Consider the following 19,659-nt stretch of genomic DNA (forward strand, 5'->3'; position numbering starts at 1 on the left):
ATGAAAGAGTTGCTCAAATTAAAGTCACACAGTTGTCAGTCAACGAATTATAAAAGGGCATACATAAAGTGATTGATACTTAACTTACGATAACAAAAAGTTTTTATTTGGGGTGTTAAAAACTAACAAGTAGGAATGTGAAAATCATACGACAATGATAGACTTAAATAGATGGTGAGACAAGTCTTAGTGAATAATGCCACATTTTCATTGGTAAACTAATTCATGTGGTAGGCACGTCCTAATGGTTCGGTGACGATCGCAACCTCGTATAGGTTTTTTATAAACTGAAATAGGTAACTGATTTTGGCTAATTGGTCTTGATGAGTTTTATTAATATTGGTGTGTCCAAGGTTGCAAAAGTCACTAGACGGACCCTAGGCCACCGACTGGGGAGTTGGGGTACTCGGGGAGTACTCAGACATGGTAAATATAAAGAAAATTAATATTTGGATATCATATATAGATGTCAAATATCATAAGTTTATTAATATCTATAACATAATAGTTGAATATCAATATAAATAAAAGAAATACATTTTTAAATATAAAATATTATAAAAATTACTAATCATTAATTAAAAAAATGATATTTTTTCTTTATTATTATTGAAATAACAATTATGTTTTACCTTTTTGAGTCAAAATCGGCCCAAGTTAACTGATAATGTGATTCTGGCTGAGGTTGACCACATTTGACCGATTCTTAGTAACTAGGCGGATTTACAGAAACTCGCCTCAGCGACATACCCTGTAGTGAGTACTCGGAGAGTACTCAGCCTTGTAATCCTACTTTTACAACATTTGTGTCATGTTGCAACAACAAGTTAGCATTACTCATGTGATCTGAGCTATCATGTTAAGAGATAATCGAGCACCAAATTTGTTCTTTAGATCCAGTAGTCAGTACTCAACTTTATATTTTTCTGCAATTATGCAAAATCTAAATTACAAAAAATATAAGAATACACTAAATAATGACGGTGTCCAGATTATTGAGTCATGTTGCAACAAGAAGTTAACATTAGTTATAATAATAATAATAATAATAATAATAATAATAATAATAATTATTATTATTGTGTCATGTTGCAACAATGTCATAGCCCCCGACCCCTATACCTTGTGAGGGAAGCCGTGAACATTGATTGGTGGTATCGGTGTTTATTAAATTATTTTGCAGCGGAATGTTTCATCAGAATCGTAGTTAGGAAAAATGATCAGAGTTACAAAAACACCATGATATTTATTATAATAAACTGGGAATTTAATCCATTTTGATGCAAATATAATTTTTATAGGGTTAAACCCTAATTTACAAAACACGTTTCTTTATTCTTGTGACAAGCCACTTATTTAAGCCGGAAGCCCGCATGCATCATTCATTTGTCTCTAACAGGTCTCCTGAAACATGTTTAAAATATTTGATCAGCAAGAAATACTGGTGAGTACATTCATTTAGTAAATTACACCTTTTACATTTACAGCATTAAGATGTTTTTACATATGTCTGCTTACAAATTACCGAAAGGTACTTGTCACTCGACCGTATCTATGACTGTGGTCATATTACTTATTGGCTAACACTTGTCCAATAAGTAACGTGTAATAGCCCAGTAGGCAAGCCTTGTATACAAAACCCCATAATACCAGTAGTAACCATCCCGTAAGTCTACAGAGACTTAATCAATGTAATGTATTTAAAATACTTTAAAAATATATTTGAAAACATTTAGACTATCTGCCATGAGGTTTATAGGTTTTAAAATTATCATGACAGTGTCGGAAAAATAGTTGTCTCACGCAAATGTGAGTGGTACAAAAAAACTCGAATGTCTCACATTGCAAGTTTATAATAAAGAAAACGCCTCTTGGTATTAAGCACCTAGGATAAACACAATGTAGTATATCTAGATTAGTATAAAACCAATAATTATAATGATAATCACGAGAGTAGAAACTTTACACGATGGCACAATGTCTTACCTTTATAGGCAGAGCTTTTGGATTCACGTATGTAAGTTTCTTTCAATCGGATAGGATATCGTTACGACACTCGGGTAAGTTTCTTTCAATCGGATAGGATATCGTTACGACACTCGGGTATTATACTATACTCTTTTATATGTGTGTGTGAAAATTCGAAAGAAAAGTGAGATTTTGGACGAAGATGAATGTCCCATTGCCAATCTATTTATAGCCAATTCTGGAGCCCATCGCGATACGCGATGGCCATAAATAAACACACCGCGTATCGCGAATAATCTTGTAGCTTGCCAATCTATTTACGTGTCTCGTCTGCGTAACCTCCACGTTCATCGCGTATCGCTACGCCGCAAAGTTTATGGATAATGTTACACGTCATCGCACTACGCGACGAGGCTAACCTAAACCCTCTAAACCCGTCGCGTATCACGATCGAAGGATTATTAGAAATCTTAATTTTCCACAAAAACACTACGGCAACCCTTAAGCGGCGATGCGAAGTGCAAAGTGCGCCATCAAAGCGCCACATTGCGACCATCGCACTTCGCCCGAGCCTGTGCCCGTGCAGGTGCTTCGCACCCTACGCTAGGACCATTAGGTGTCATTTGTCTTATAAGAATATTAACATATGAGTTTTCTTTCTTATAAAGATCTCACTAGTTTTACTATATAGCGATGTGGGACAAGTACTTACACTCCTATTTATACTACGGTTGAAGCATTTCATTTTCTTTCCTCCATCAATGTGGGATGGAATTTTCTTCTTTTATTTTTTTTTTAACTTTTCCTTTAATTTGTTTTCTGGTTTGTTATAAACAAGAAGTTAACATTATTAGTTATGTTATCCGAGTTGTTGTGCTAAGAGGTATTGGAGCACCAAAGTAACCAACACATGTGGAACAAATCTTGGGTCTTTCATTAAATGTAGTTATATGATCAAATGTAAAGGCATGAGATATGTGGAAAAAATTGTGGATGAATGAGGGTTAGGTTGGCCGACGTGCAAACTGAGAACATTTTGTAGTCCTTTTATTTATTAATTCTATTAATTAATAATGTTTTAAATGTGATTTTAACAAAACATGTTTCTAACGACACAACTTTGGATATTACGTTTATACAACACAACTTATATTATAGTATGAAAAATAATGAACTATTTTATGTTTTTGGAAGGGTGTTGATGTATAATTCAGAATATACTAATTCTTATAGTATTGAAAATTTTGTTTTACATTTTTGTAGCAATATAATGTCATACGACATACAACACAAAAGGTTTCACATAATAAAACATCCCTTTATGATAAAAGGGAACAAAATCTAACAATTAAACTTTAATGTAAGAATCCAAATCACCTATGCATGATCCATTTAGGGCGTCAAGCATTTAACCCCACCAGTGTGACCCTCCAAAATTGCCATATCATTATGATGGATCCATGTGGACTTATGTCGACACATTTACATAGTTTCTTGGTATTAAAATCGTAATTTCCCGATTGCTAAATGTTGGGAGTGTGGCTAACTGTGTTAGCTATCAAAACTTCAATATCTTATACATGTCCTTCGTTAACATAAATTAAGTGAACGAAGTAATATAAAAATCATGTGAGAGGAATAACCAGTGAGAATCAGGTTAGAATTTAAAATGTTAATCAAAGTTTTAAAGTCTCTAGCTTACAAAGATCAATAATTCTTTTAAACTATTAAGACCAACAATTTTGTTTTGTTTTCGTCAATAGTTCTTGAAAACCAGAGGCTTACCCGATCCTGTTCGACTTCCAAGTCCATGTACTTCCACATTGAATAGTTATTATCATTCCATGTCATTGTAAATGATCTCCATTTTATGCCTATAAGCTTTAATTGAGGCTCCATATTTTGTTATAAGATATGAACGTATACTCAACACAACATATGAAGGCTCCTTCATATTGTGACTTCACGATATCATTAGTCCCAAGACACAAATCCAAACACCCCTAAAACAACTCACATATGATGCATTGAAAAGCCTATTAACTCAACAAACAAACTTGTGTCCAACATGTATTACATAAAGGCCATAAGCAACAAGGTTGATCTTACCAAGTAAATATGATTCAAAGCAAATCCCACAAGGCAACTTCAAAATATCTGACGATAAGAGCCTAGTTATAAACATGAGACATAGAACTGTAACAAGAGAAGCTACTATCCATAACCAAACATAAGAAACTGACACTTACCAAGTATTCTTGGTGACTTTAAAGACCGTCTTGGTTTAATATATATATATTTTTTTATAGAAATAACAGTGGCTGTAAAAAAAAGAATAAGCATATAATCAAAAGGCGATGGAACAATTATCGAATTGACACACACATTTGGATTCACAAAGTCGCACTTGACACGTTTTATCTCCGGTCGCAATTGTATGCTCCTTTGATTGTATGAAATTAAAATAACAATGTCAGATTTTAGACCGAAATGAAAGGGAATAATATGTTCAAATCGAATAAAAACAAGCTATTAACTCAAATTGATAAAAATTACCTCACTGATAATGTAAGAATTCAGAAACACTCCTTGCTAACAATGCACATTATAGAAGCAGCCATTACATATGGAAAAACCCTAGAAACCTTACATGCATATTAACATTTATTGTAACAATTAACAAATATAATCATCGATATCCATGGCTTATTCCTCGGCTCAACAAAAACATATAAAAATAATCAATAGCCATAATGGTCGCAATAGGTTAATTGGAAAAAAAAGGTCAATATCATACAACAAATCCTTCATGGCTTCATAACGTGCAGGATCTTAAATAATATGTCTAGCTACAGCGATGATAATTAACTCAGATTCAATGGGAGTAATCTGACGAGACACTCATTTAATGTCACCGTTTAAGTTCACCTCCATCATCGAGTATCAATATCAATATAACCCAATAAACCAACTATTAAAGATGGAAGGAAGAATTTCGGTTAAATGTGATCATACATCTGCAATTAAGTTGTCCAAAAATCCAGTCTTTCATGGTAAGTGTAAGCACATTGTGGTCCGGTATTGAAGAGGTAGGTCCCAGCAGAGCCCAGTTGGTCCCGCAAGACTCACCTTGAACAGGGACGTCTGCGCAAAGGCCATCTGCTTCCGCAAGACCCACCATGCTCAGAGAACCTTACGCGCAGTACGCAAGCTGTACACGCAGGGAAAGCCTCCCAATGGTGAAGTACCCCGCCTGTTCCCGCAGTTGCGGATACAAGCCATCAGGGAAGGCTACCCGCAGACAGCAGGGCTACACGCACAAGACAATAGATACTTCAGTAGTCACATGAAGGAATGAGCAAGACGGGAACAATCCCGCCAAAATGAGCCAGTCCGTATGATTCTGAAAGATCTTCTGTACTATACCTACCAAGGTATGGATAGGACAGACAATCTGACCAGAACAGCCCATGAGCCAATCACAGGGTGACAGCTCACCGACAACAGTACGAGGAGGAGCACCCTCTAGTACTGTTTGTCACTATTAGCCGCTGCCTACTCACCAACCCTTACTGCAGGGCATGCGCAGCCTACAGTTGGTGAAATAGTGTTACTGTGGGCCGTAACCTATTCACCAACCAGCATGGCCTGCGTATAATCCACAGTAGGTAGGACGTGCATAATCTACAGTTGGAGGAATAGTGCAGCCGACATAGTTACTGTTGGCCGTAACCTATCCACCAACCAGTATGGCCTGTGCATAGTCCACTGTTGGTAGAACAGGAATACTATTCAGCCGGCTATACCTTCTAACCTACCTTCGGCTATAAATACTCCAACATCTTGGAATGGTAAGATCATCTGCTATCCAGTTATCTAGCAATCTCTTAATATACACTTATATTCAGAGCAATCTAGTCTGATTCTCACGCCGGAGGGTGGTCACAAGGAGGAACCCCCCCCTTCTCAGTGACGAGCTTACGGTGTTTGTTTTGCAGGTCTCCTGAAGAACAGCCTTCTCAGTTAGATCTCATCCGTGGGAAACATTACTTAACCCCCAGATTATCTATAATCTGTCCAGATTATCTATAATATGTCCAGGGTTCACTTAGTGTTTCTTCATTGGCGCCATCCGTGCATAAAAGCTAGAACTATTTTAGTTTTTTCACAATTTCTGAAGAAATGGTTAACGTTACTCCGGTCCAAAGGCCAGTAACCGACCAAGAAACCCCGGTAACAACCCCAGCAACTGGGGGGAACACCGGCGGTTATACAATCCTTACGAACACTACTCCGACCACCAAGGCCGGAGCAAGTGCAGTAAATATTCCACTGGGGTTCACCGACACCCAGTTGGAAAAACGAACAAGGGCCCCTCGCCAAACACTAGATCAAGTGAAGGCGTGGGCCGAAGCACGGCAAAGAGAATTCCAAGCCGAATTGGATGAACGCTTGCGTTCAGCTCAACAGGCTGACGAATTCGGCAGTACTCGCCAACACCTCAATATGAGCAGTGACTGCGAGTACTCAGACGAGTTGGAGTCCGATACCGACGCGAACCCTCGCCATAAGGCGAAAGGGAAGCGTAAGGAAACGGACGTCCAACCAAAAAGGAATTTTGGGGAAGCTTTTAAACCAATCGCGGAGAGAAACCCGCGTGACTTCTCCAAAACCTTTAGACCAATTGCTACAAATGCAGGAAAATCAAAATTCGCAAGGGACATTGCGGAAGCAATCGCCCCGAGAAGTGCCAAACAGATGTCCAACATTGGCACTTATGATGGTCTATCCGACCCAGACGACCATTTGAACAGGTTCATTGCGGGGGCTACCGTCAGCAACTGGACGGAACCCACGTGGTGCTACATGTTCCAGATGACTCTGGTCGGAGCGGCCAGGGCATGGTTCGATCGTTTACCGATCCACCACATATATGACTGGGCGGACTTTCAGAACAAGTTCAGCCAGCACTTTAGCCAACAGAGGAAGTACACTGAAGAGCAGTGGACGATCCTCAACTGCATGAGAGAGGAGGATGAATCTTTACTAGACTTCATCACCCGCTTCAACTCCAAAAAGCTAAGTCTCGGCAACATAAGTGAGGATCTGGTTCGCGCCGCCTTCATCCAAGGCGCCGAAACCCAGAACTTATCCGCACATTGACGGGTAAGGATGGCATGCCATCAACTTGGGATGCCATCATGACAGCGGCAAAGCGCTTTGCCGAGACGGAAAAGCAACTAGGAAGGGATCTTCCCCAGAGTACACACCTCTACACGCAGAGGACAAGGGAGAACAACGTTAGGACCGCCCGGCAGAACAAAAAGAGGCGGCTAGGTATTTGGCAGTCAAGGGTAAACGAGGCGGCTAGGTATTTGGCAGTCAAGGGTAAACTTTGACACCTCATCCAGCTCTCGCCCTCTTGTTGGTGGAAGGGACAACACACACCCTTCAAACCGAAAAAAACCGGTGGACGCCACTCACCAAGAGCGTCACGGAGATATTTGCCACGGAAAAATTGCCATGGCCAAAAGCGCCATTGATCCGGCAGAAACCTAATGCGGATCAAAGCAAGTCCTGTGATTTCCACGGGACAAAGGGTCATGGTACTGAAGAGTGCACATCCTTGAAAGACATTGTTGAAGCATTTGTCAAGGATGGAAGACTTGCACATCTCGTGGCATCAATCAGGAAGGGAGGAAGGAGTGACAACCGGTACAGAGGTAACGGACGAAAGCCCGTCGACATCAGCATCAACATGGTTCATGGCAAGGTCGGAGGAAGAAAAAGACGAGCGACAGAACCATGCGCGTGGAAGGAAGCTGAGGTGCGCTTCCCGCGAGTGCCAGGAGGCCCCAGCAAAGAAGGCCCCATCGTCATCAAAAGCCAGCTGGGGCATTATATCACTTCCCGCACTCTTGTTGACAACGGCGCTTCGTCGACGGTGATGTACAGGCAGTTCTTTGACAAGCTGGATGATGAAGACAAAGAACGCCTGGAAACGGTCTACGCTTCAATGGAAGGGTTTGACGGCAGTACAGAAACCCCCCTGGGTATCCTATCTTTCCCCGTCACTCTTACAGATGGAAAACACTCCCGCACAGAGGATGTGGACTTTGTCGTGATGAGGAAGCCACACCACACGTACGACATCCTCTTCGGGAGAGACGGGATGGCAAGATTCAACGCCGTGGTATCTTCAGTCCACGGCATGATGGGATGGCCAACAGCTGAGGGTGTGGCGATGATCACTGGCATTCCCCAGGTATGCATCGCATCTGTCTCATCTAAACCCCAATCAAAGATGGCTAAACCAACCATCACCGAACCGGAAAAATGGGCCTTCAATGGCAAATACCCCGACCAGGCCGTTACCATTGGACCAACAATCGTTGATCCCACCCGCACCTTACTCAAACGCCTACTGCAGAAAAACGCTGACATCTTTGCGTGGACACCAGCTGACATGACTGGTGTACCCCGAAGTAAGGCGGAGCATAAGCTCAAGTGCGATCCGGCTGTTACGCCAGTCGTACAAAAGCGCAGAGTAATGGGGCCTGAACAAACTAACGCGTGTAGAACCCAAGTCAAGGAACTCCTTGACGCAGGCATCATACGCGTTAGTAGATATCAAACATGGGTTGCAAATCCCGTAATGGTACCGAAGAATGACAAACAATGGCGCATGTGCATAGATTTCAAAGATTTGAACAAAGCATGCCCCAAAGATTGTTATCCGTTACCAGAAATTGATCTTAAAGTGGATTCGTTGGCACCATTTCGCCTTAAATGCTTCTTGGATGCGTATAAGGGGTACCATCAAATCCACATGGCCGTAGATGACCAGGACAAAACCGCGTTTCGGACGCCCGATGGTACGTTTTGTTATAAAATGATGCCCTTCGGACTTAAGAATGCAGGGTCCACGTACCAACGCCTGATGGACAAAGAGTTTCATGCCCAAATCGGGAGAAACTTGGAAGTCTATATGGATGATTTGGTCATCAAAAGCCCCGAGCCAGAAGCGATGTTGAAAGACATTGAAGAAACTTTCAACACGCTCAGAAAGATAAACATGAAGCTCAACCCGAGCAAGTGTTCATTTGGGATGGAAGAAGGGAAGTTCTTGGGAGTCATTGTTACTAAAGATGGCTTCAGAGCGAACCCTGAAAAGGTCGAAGCCATTGTTAAAATGGAATCACCTACCACCATCAAACAGGCTCAGACACTGAATGGACGACTAGTCGCACTTAATCGCTTTTTGGCAAACCATGCAGATAAGTCGTTTCCTTTCGTGTCAACATTAAGAAACTGCTTAAAGAAAACGCACTTCCGCTGGACACCAGAAGCGGAAGCAGCTTTTCAGGAGATTCGGTCACGCCTGATCGAACTCCCAACACTTACAGCACCACAAGCGGGAGAGGAGTTAATCCTATACCTTTCCGCAACAGATAGAGCAACCGGGGCAGTACTGCTAACAGAACGAAAAGGCATCCAGATGCCAATCTATTATGTTAGCCGTGTACTAACAGACGTAGAAACCCGGTACTCTACCCTCGAAAAATTAGTCTTAGCACTTATACACGCTTCACGCAGGTTAAGACGATATTTCCAGGGCCACCCAATCACCATTCTCACCAACTTCAAACTCTCAAACGTTCTAGGCAAACCCGAATTATCGGGACGTCTAGCCAAATGGGCAATTGAATTGGGAGAATATGCAATTAAGTACAAGCCAAGACCAGCCATAAAAGGCCAGGTCCTGGCCGATTTTATTGCAGAAGTCCCCGCTACGCGGGAGAAAGAGTGCCAGGAGGAGGCTCAACCCTCCCCAGCACAGGACATCAACGATATCTGGCGACTCTATACTGATGGAGCAGCCAACAACGAGGGTTCAGGCGCAGGGTTAAAATTAACCAACCCAGCGGGCCAAGAATATACTTACGCTATTCGGTTGGATTTCCCAAGTACGAATACGAAGCATTCTTGGCCGGATTGAGAATTGCGCGTAAAATGGGAGTGAAAAACTTGGAAGCCCACGTGGATTCCATGCTGGTGGCCAACCAAATAAATGGGACGTACACGGCTGTGAACGACATAATGGCCCTGTACCTCGCCCAGGCAAAAACCCTTATGCGTGATTTTAATGATTGTAAAGTCATACACGTTAAGCGCAGCGAAAACAAATTTGCGGATGCGTTAAGCAAGCTTGCATCACTGGCCTTCACCCACTTGGGAAAGGACATCCGCATTGAACTCCTCGAAGCACCATCAGTCCCGCACAAGGAAATTTGTGTCATCCAAACCGGTACAGAAACGTGGATGACACCAATAATAAATTACCTTGCAGCAGGAACACTACCAGAATCAAAAACACAGGCAAGAAAACTACGCTGTAAAGCACTAAATTATCAACTCGTCAATGACAACCTTTACAGACGTAACTTTCTTGGCCCACTTTTAAGATGCGTAGACAACCAAGATGCTGACTACCTCTTAAGGGAAGTACACGAGGGCATCTGTGGAGTTCACGCAGGTCCCCGCGCTGTTGTGGCTAAGCTGAACAATGCGGGATACTTTTGGCCTGGGATGCATATGGATGCACTGGCATACACTAGAAAATGCAGGTCTTGCCAGCTTTACGCACCCAACACGCATCGCCCGAAGAACGAACTTGTTCCAGTCACTTCTTCGTGGCCATTTCAGAAGTGGGCCATCGATGTGACAGGCCCATTTCCCACAGCAGCAGGAAATGTTCAGTTCCTAGTGGTAGCCATCGATTACTTCACCAAGTGGATAGAAGCAAAACCTTTAGCCCAAACAACCGCAAAACATATTAAAAAATTTATTTGGGAATTTATTATCTGTCGTTTTGGACTTCCACAGAATCTGGTGAGCGATAACGGCACCAACTTTGCTGACAAGAAGCTACAGCAGTGGCTGAAAGAACTTCAAATCACCCACACCTTTACCTCAGTGGCACACCCGCAAGATAATGGTGAGGTGGAAAGAGCAAACAAGAGCATCGTCGATGGCATAAAGAAAAGACTCTTGAAACACAGATCCGGCTGGGTGGACGAGCTCCCGCACGTCCTTTGGGCAAACAGAACGCTGAAAAAGGCCAGTACGGGGGAAACCCCGTTCAGTCTCACTTATGGCACTGAAGCCATGATCCCAGTCGAAATTGGTTTACCCTCACCAAGGGTCTTGATCCAGCCAGAAGACAATGATGCGGAAAGACGGTTAGACCTTATGCTAACCGAGGAACGCAGAGACTTAGCCGCAGTGCGTGAAGAAAATTACAAATGACAAATGCAAAAGTACTACAACACGCGGGTAAAACTCTGCAACTTCAATGAAGGAGACTACATACTGCGTAACAACGAGGCTTCAAACCAAGAGCGCCCAGGAAAGCTGGCCCCGGTCTGGGAAGGGCCATACATTATCAAAGAAGTCCTGGGAAAAGGCGCATACCGGCTTGAAAGGCTCGATGGCACTCCTATCCCAAGAACATGGAATGGAGCTCAATTACGCAAATGTTATATGTAGATCAATTCCAAACTTGTAAAGAAAAGGCCTAGAGCCACTTCTAATGGAAATGATTCTCCTTACACAATGTGTTGATAGCCTAACCTTTAACTTATGAACTTCCCATGTGCCGGTATTCACCGCACCAATGCGTGAAGAAGTAAGTAATTGCGTGTGGAAGGCGGCAAAACCCGCATAAACACAACGCTAAAAATGTTAAAAAGTTCTAAGGAAAACCTACACGCAGGTCAGATGTAAGTAAAGTTTAGCCATCCTTGTAAGTGCAAGTGACGGTCTTACCCGCACAATCACAAACAAGGAAGCAAAACTTCAACCTATCATCTACCACGTTCAAAGGTTAACTTATTCTGAACACTTAGAAAATTTCAAGGAAAAGATAAGGAAAACTTCCACACAGGATAAATGTAAGTTTAGCCATCCTATTAAGTGCAAGTGACGGTCCCACCCGCACAATCATGAAAGAGGAAGCAAAAATAAACTTATAATTTACCATGTCAAAAAGTTAACTTATCTAAGTACTAAAGAAATTGCTAAGTGTAAACATGCGTAAAAAAAAACAAAGAAAAGGACAAACACATTCTTTATTTCATCAACTTGAATATTACAAACATTGCTGGGTATATACCCGCATACAAAAGAAGTACAAGAGCAAATATCTACGCTAGTGGCGGAAAGGGATCTTTTGGATCATGCTTCAGGACCACTCCCACTTGGACCCGCACCATCAGCAGAGGGTGACGGTTCAAGGAAAGCTCTAAGGACAGCAAGCCCATCATCAGCAGCAGCAATTTCATTTACCTTCTCCACCACCGGATGCGGGAAGGCAGCATACTGGTTCACTGCTTGGTCATAAATAGTTTCGGTATCCGCGTTATACAAAGGGAAGTTGGAAGGCGGGACGCCTTTCTCAGCAAACCCTAGACCAAGCAGGAAGCCGGTCCGTTCCCCATCCTCATGAGAAGCGTTGAGGGCTGCGCTCATAGCATCGTCGTAAGATGTCTCTGAAAAGACCCGATGCACAACCTACAAAAAATGTACAAGTATAAGAACTTCTATTCTACAAAGGAAAGCGTGACGACATAAAGCTAAAATACCTGAGGCAACGCTTCTCGAAGAAGCCATTCCTTGGCAGCCAGAGCTTGGGTGCAGGCGCGTTCAGCTTCGTTCTTATTAAGATTGGCGAGAAGCACATCCTTTGCAGCGGCCTCTTCAACGCCCTTAAGCTTCCGTTCGGTGTGCGCAAGCACACCCCTCTGGTCCAGGATCTCTTGAAGCTTCTTCGCATCCTCCATAGCCAAGGCATCATGAGCCTGTTGAAGAGCCTCTAACTTAGCTTTAAGTTCTTCATTCTCCAGGCGGAGAGGCTCAGCAACAGCTTCAGCCTTGGTGGCCCTCTCGGTCGCGTTCCTCGCAGTCTCCTTAGCTAGCCGAAGCTGTTCGTTAACAGCTTGGGCAGCCTTGGAGCGGGCCTCGAGTCGCGCTTGAACCTCAACCTCGAGGGCCTTGAAGGCCTTCTCCTTCTCCGCAGATACTGCGGTCAGTTTTTGGTTCTCCTCCCGGAGAGCACGCGCCTGAGATACTTCTTTAACGCGAGCTGCTTTCAACTTGTCGTTTTCACGACAAAGCAGCTCGACGCGTGGCTGCATCCGGGCCAGGAGAACCCGAAGCTCGTTGGTTAGCCTACCCTCCTGGTAGCTAACCATGGCTTCCCCCAACGCACCATGGGGAGCAGCGTGGCGAGCCCAGTCCACGCACTCCACAGGTGTGCGAAGGGTTGTTCCTCGGCGTATGTTCCATCTTGGAACATACACTTCATTGGAATCCGACACTGCAAAAGAAACAAAGCAGTTAGGAAAAGATGATAAAAATTACATAAAGGACAAAAGAACCCTACGCACCTGTAGGGTCGATCACAGGCCGATAGCCACCGAACCCATCACCTGAACCTAAGGGAAATCCATCCAAAAGGTCAGGCAGATGGGAAGGTAACAAAGATCGGCGAGAAGCCCCGGGCGTACCTGAAGGTCCAGCCGTCGAGGCCGATGGCGGAGGCGGCATGGTTTCCGCCGCAGTCGATGGCGGAGGCATGGTGTCCGCCGCGGACGCCGCCGAAGAGTCAGCAGCAACAGTAACCGCCGGCTCGGTGAACGATGCTGTAAAAATTGCACTCACCGCCGGCGGTGACGTCATCTCGGCTGGAACAGTTGGCTCAAAGGATTGAGCAACTGGACCAGCGGAAGCAGGCGGAGGTGCCTGGGTCGACGCCTCAGGTAGGCTGACCGAGCCTACCGTCATTGGCGGAGAGGTACTCCCCTGCGCTCCACCCTGGAATGCGTCAACATCCACGCCTGCAGAAAGAAGACAAGTGTTAATAAATTTATGAAGTATGATAAATCTACAAAAAGAAGAATGTTTATACTTACGGGTTTTCTTGAGCCTGAACGTACGGACGGGCGGGGATGAACCCGATGGAGCCGGTCTCTTGATGCCGGTCACCGTCGTCGTCGGTTCTCCGGAGGTAACAGTCGTAGCCTCCGGAGCAGTGGTCTTCTCACCACCGGGGTTCCCCGCCACCTCTTCATTATCCGACTCGGTGTCAGATAGAAGCACCGGATCAGCTGTGGAGGCCACCTTCTCCTTCCCTTTCCCGCCGGCAGCCTTCCTCTTCCGCACTAGCGGAGGACCATCTGCGGATTCCTCAGAAGAAGACAGGATGTAAGGAATTCCAGCAGCGGGTACAGCATTGAGGGGTTGAGGATAGAATATCGCCTTACCTGGCCGCCGGTGGCTCAGGATCTCTTGGCCCGGCGGATAGACCTCCACAAACCGATCCGCCATTTGTTCCAGGATGGGCAACTCGTTCTCGTCTAGAGCACGAGTACCCATCCGCGCGGGACCGTCAGCTTCCCGCGGGTACAGGAGCGACTCCAAGTTGTTCCCCTCTGAAAGAAAATAAACAGTTAGAAGATAAACTCGTATAAGCAAGGAGAAACGGAGCATACCGTAAGGGATAGAGTTCGAACCGTATTCGAGGACGATTGGAACCTTTTGCGCGTCAGCCTCTTTCCACACTCGGCTCATCCCCAACATCACCATCCCGGACTCCGGAAACCGGAAAACCGGAGATTGGACCCGGGATATCTTTGCAAACCATTCCGCCTCCTGGTAGTTTGTGGCGTGGTGGCTCGGAATGGCTTGGCCATTTTTAAACTTCATGGCAATGGGGACGGCGCGAGCAGAAATGTAGAAGAACTCCCGCTTCCACGATCGGAGACTGCGCTCTGTCGCGCAAATCTTCAAACCCTTGATTCGGGTTGTCAGGGTGTACCACCCCTGGATGCACCTCCAAGTATAGAAGGTCATCAGGCGGTCCACGTAGGGCTCAACACCCAATATCCGGCACACCCACTCAAAGTGGCGAATCTTCGCGATCGCCATTGGGTGCAGCTCGGTCAGATGAACACCATGCCTTTCGAGGACACGGTAAACAAACTTTGTCAATGGGAACCTAAGGTTCCCATAAACAAAGAATGCAGCATATACCCCGATCTTGCCACTGGGGGCATCGTACACGGTCTGATGGGGTTCAGGAAACTCAGGCTCGAGAGGATCGAGCATGAACTTCCTAACAACATACCGGTACTGATCGCCGGGCAGAGCACACTGGCACTCACCAGCAGTACTCTTGTCATCGGCCGAAGACTCAAGATCACGAGAAGACATTGTGCAGAAAAAAGAAAGCGATTTTGGGAAAATGCTAGCCTGAAAAGGGGAGTATTTGCCGGAAATCGCTAAAGAAGAAGAAGAGAAGGGTGAAAGTGTGGATTGCAAACAGCCCTCTCCCCCTTTATATACTAATCGCAATTAATGCGATGAATTTAATGCGGAGGAGAGAGAAATCGAAGGTGCAATGAAACTATGACACGTGGCATAAAGCAGGCTGGCAACAGCTGTTGACAGGACGTGTGCCAGCAATTTCGCGGCCACGCGCCCGAAAAATCGCGCCCACGCGCCTGAAAAAGAGACTGGAATGACCATATAATGTCACGTCACCATAACTTCCTGCACGTCCTGACACAGTCAGAAGAAACCGTCGCACGACGTTTCAGACGTTTGGACTGTTCCTATCTTTCTACCAACTCTTCGAATTTTGAAATTCAAAATTCAAAAAAGATTCAAAAGTAAGCGGGAAAACACCCCTTACCTTGGCAAACAAGTAACCATAAGCCGGGTGCGGGTACAGTGTTAAGGCAAAACCCTTCACATACCTAGCACCCGCAGGGAATTGAAGCCAAGAATACCTTGGCAACCAAGTAACTATAAGACAGGTGCGGGTACAGTGTTAAGGCAAAACCCTTCACATACCTAGCACCCGCAGGGAATTGAAGCCAAGAATACCTTGGCAACCAAGTAACTATAAGACAGGTGCGGGTACAGTGTTAAGGCAAAACCCTTCACATACCTAGCACCCGCAGAGAATTGAAACCAAGAAGGATCTTCTAGGCAATGCTTGCGGATAGAGGAATAACATCCCCGCATAACGGGAACGTCGAGAATTATATTGTTTGAAACTCCGTAATGGAATTGGTGGTCTTAGCATAATTGATCAATATGTTGAAAACCACCAGAACCTCATGGAGACTATATACAAGTGAGACTCAACGCTCCTGCCTTGCGAGAAGGTTACATACCTACCCGCATCATACCCAAAGATCAAGCAAAAAAATCGGGAATTTTTGCAAGTGACACTAGGAAACCCGCGGGAAGAATCCCCACGGAGAACCTTAAAACTAAAAAGCCTTTTCAAAACCCCTTGCTCAAAGTCCAAAAGTTCACCTCACTTTATTAAACATTCATGAGAAGAACATTGGACTGGGGGGACTTGAAGAGGTAGGTCCCAGCAGAGCCCAGTTGGTCCCGCAAGACTCACCTTGAACAGGGACGTCTGCGCAAAGGCCATCTGCTTCCGCAGGACCCACCATGCTCAGAGAACCTTACGCGCAGTACGCAAGCTGTACACGCAGGGAAAGCCTCCCAATGGTGAAGTACCCCGCCTGTTCCCGCAGTTGCGGATACAAGCCATCAGGGAAGGCTACCCGCAGACAGCAGGGCTACACGCACAAGACAATAGATACTTCAGTAGTCACATGAAGGAATGAGCAAGACGGGAACAATCCCGCCAAAATGAGCCAGTCCGTATGATTCTGAAAGATCTTCTGTACTATACCTACCAAGGTATGGATAGGACAGACAATCTGACCAGAACAGCCCATGAGCCAATCACAGGGTGACAGCTCACCGACAACAGTACGAGGAGGAGCACCCTCTAGTACTGTTTGTCACTATTAGCCGCTGCCTACTCACCAACCCTTACTGCAGGGCATGCGCAGCCTACAGTTGGTGAAATAGTGTTACTGTGGGCCGTAACCTATTCACCAACCAGCATGGCCTGCGTATAATCCACAGTAGGTAGGACGTGCATAATCTACAGTTGGAGGAATAGTGCAGCCGACATAGTTACTGTTGGCCGTAACCTATCCACCAACCAGTATGGCCTGTGCATAGTCCACTGTTGGTAGAACAGGAATACTATTCAGCCGGCTATACCTTCTAACCTACCTTCGGCTATAAATACTCCAACATCTTGGAATGGTAAGATCATCTGCTATCCAGTTATCTAGCAATCTCTTAATATACACTTATATTCAGAGCAATCTAGTCTGATTCTCACGCCGGAGGGTGGTCACAAGGAGGAACCCCCCCCTTCTCAGTGACGAGCTTACGGTGTTTGTTTTGCAGGTCTCCTGAAGAACAGCCTTCTCAGTTAGATCTCATCCGTGGGAAACATTACTTAACCCCCAGATTATCTATAATCTGTCCAGATTATCTATAATCTGTCCAGGGTTCACTTAGTGTTTCTTCAGGTATCATTGAGTTTTGTGGAACATATGATCAGTTTTGTGGAGTATGTTCTCTCAAGGGCAAACAAGTCATTGCTGGAAATGCCCTTTGCCCTTTCGAAGCGGTTAAGGTTCGTGTCCAAACAAATCCCGGATTTGGCACAGGTATATCAGAGAGCATCCTACAGTTCATTAACGCTGAAGTCACTGCTGGGTAATTTCAGATCAGATGCATATTTATTAATTATTATAGTATTATTATATTGTTACATTTTTCTGAATAAAATTGCTTATCTTTATACAGGGGCTAGGACCTCTATGGGGGCGACAGATTTCATGTAAGTTAAGATTATACTGTGCCAAAAGTCTTTGTATCATTCTTACATGAGGTTATGCATGTTGTCATTTTCATTAATTGTTTATTATGATGTACATGTCTTCAGACACAATGATGAAGTTTGCATGTTTTGAGACAATAGTGGAGATGATATACAAGCACGCCATCCCCATACCAGAAAGTTTGCAGCTTGGAGTTAGCTTTGCTGGCGGGTGTACCATGTGCTATTGTTTCTCACCCGGCTGATAATTTAGTTTCTTCCTCAATAACTCACAAGGGGCTACCGTCAGCAATGTGAGTCACATTCAAGCCTTTTTTCTGTATTATTTTAACCTTAATTTTTATATTTATAGAGTTTATTATTTTTGGTGCAGGCTGTTCAGACACTCGGTTTGTTGGGTTTGTTCACTCGCGGTCTTCCTCTTCGTATTTTAATGATTGGAACACTTACTGGAGCACAATGGGGGATTTATGATGCTTTTAAAGTAGCTGTTGGGCAGTAAGTTTCTTTCACTCTTCATATATTATAAAACAATATTTGTTGTCTCGAAAGAGGATGCTTAACAGTAATTTTTTTGTAGGCCTACTAGTGGCGGTGGGGCGATGACTTCAAAAAGGAAAAGTGATGACAAAGTTAAGTGATTTTTAAGGGCATTGAGAAAGTTTCTTTTATTCTTTTATACGAGTAAATAACATTAGGTTAACAATAGGGGTTTGGTCTTGGGTTTTTGGTGTCCAAGACTGTTACGCGAAACATTTTGTACAGTAGGGTTCATCTCCCTTCATTTTGGGCAATGACAAAGCTTTCTTTAGTGTCAACTTATTTTGCTTTCGAAACAAAACACTAGTCTCGTTGTAAAGATGATAAATGAGAAAATTCAACTCCTTTGATTGTTGAATAGAACACTGACCTAACCGAATATTCAAATTTAGGGTGCGCAAAAATGGATTTTTTTTTTCTTGAGACCCGTTTAGACCCGAACCAATAACTCATCTCTTGCAGACCCGGATCTGGAACCGACTAAAAGAAAATATGGTTCGTGTCTTAAGTAAAGGTGCAAACGAGCCGAGCTAAGCCCGGGCTCGGCTCGTTTAACTTACAAAGAGCTCGAGCTCGGCCCATTGCGATCTCTATTTCTAAAACTCGAGCTCGGCTCGTGAGTGTTGTTTCAAGTTCGTGCGGGCTCGGCTCGTTTACTATTTCTAAACTATTTTTATATTTTATAATTATTGTTTTTACAAGTATATAATTTTATATACAAGATAATATTTATAATTTAGTTATTTTTTCATAATATTAAATAGATTGATTAATAATTAATAAATATGTATTATAAAAATTATTTTAATGGCGATTTAGGCTCGCGAGCCAGCTCGGGCTCGATCGAGCATTTTCACGGGCAGCCCGGCTTGTTTGAACCCCTAACGGGCCTGGTTCTATGGTTCCAGCAAATTGAGACAAAATCTGTAGCATTGACTATCATCTGGTCAAGCTACCATTGATGTTAATAGTTCATGATGTGTGTTTTGAGCAGAACTTTCATTAACTATTGATAAATATTTGTACTTAACTTATTTTTTATTTGAATTATAATCGGGTTTCACGGGTCTACAAACTCACTTCTAGAATTTGATTTGACCCTGGACCCGATTTTATCTATATGCTAGACCGGGAACTATTAATGATAAGACCCGATTAAATCTCTTTATGCTAGACCCGGGAACCAATTAATGATACACATGTATCACGGGTCTTACCCATTTCCTGCTCACCCCTAAATTTCAAATATGTAAGTACAAAAATTCCCGCTCATAAATTACCTCCCACCATGATAAACAAAAGTAAATATTAAGAAGTTTAAAATAGCGAAATATAATGAAAAGATAATAATATTGTTAGTATAA

At 43.8% G+C, this 19,659-nt stretch overlaps 1 pseudogene; it reads left to right on the forward strand.

The window, feature by feature from the left end:
• Positions 1–4,948: 4,948 nt before the first annotated feature.
• LOC143530673 (mitochondrial phosphate carrier protein 3, mitochondrial-like) lies at positions 4,949–18,396 on the forward strand (annotated as a pseudogene).
• The last annotated feature ends 1,263 nt before the right edge of the window (positions 18,397–19,659 follow it).

Source organism: Bidens hawaiensis, unplaced genomic scaffold, assembly GCF_021521415.1.
Source record: "Bidens hawaiensis isolate Kalapana, Puna unplaced genomic scaffold, B.hawaiensis_p1.1 tig00008970_1, whole genome shotgun sequence".
Taxonomy (NCBI): Eukaryota; Viridiplantae; Streptophyta; class Magnoliopsida; order Asterales; family Asteraceae; genus Bidens; species Bidens hawaiensis.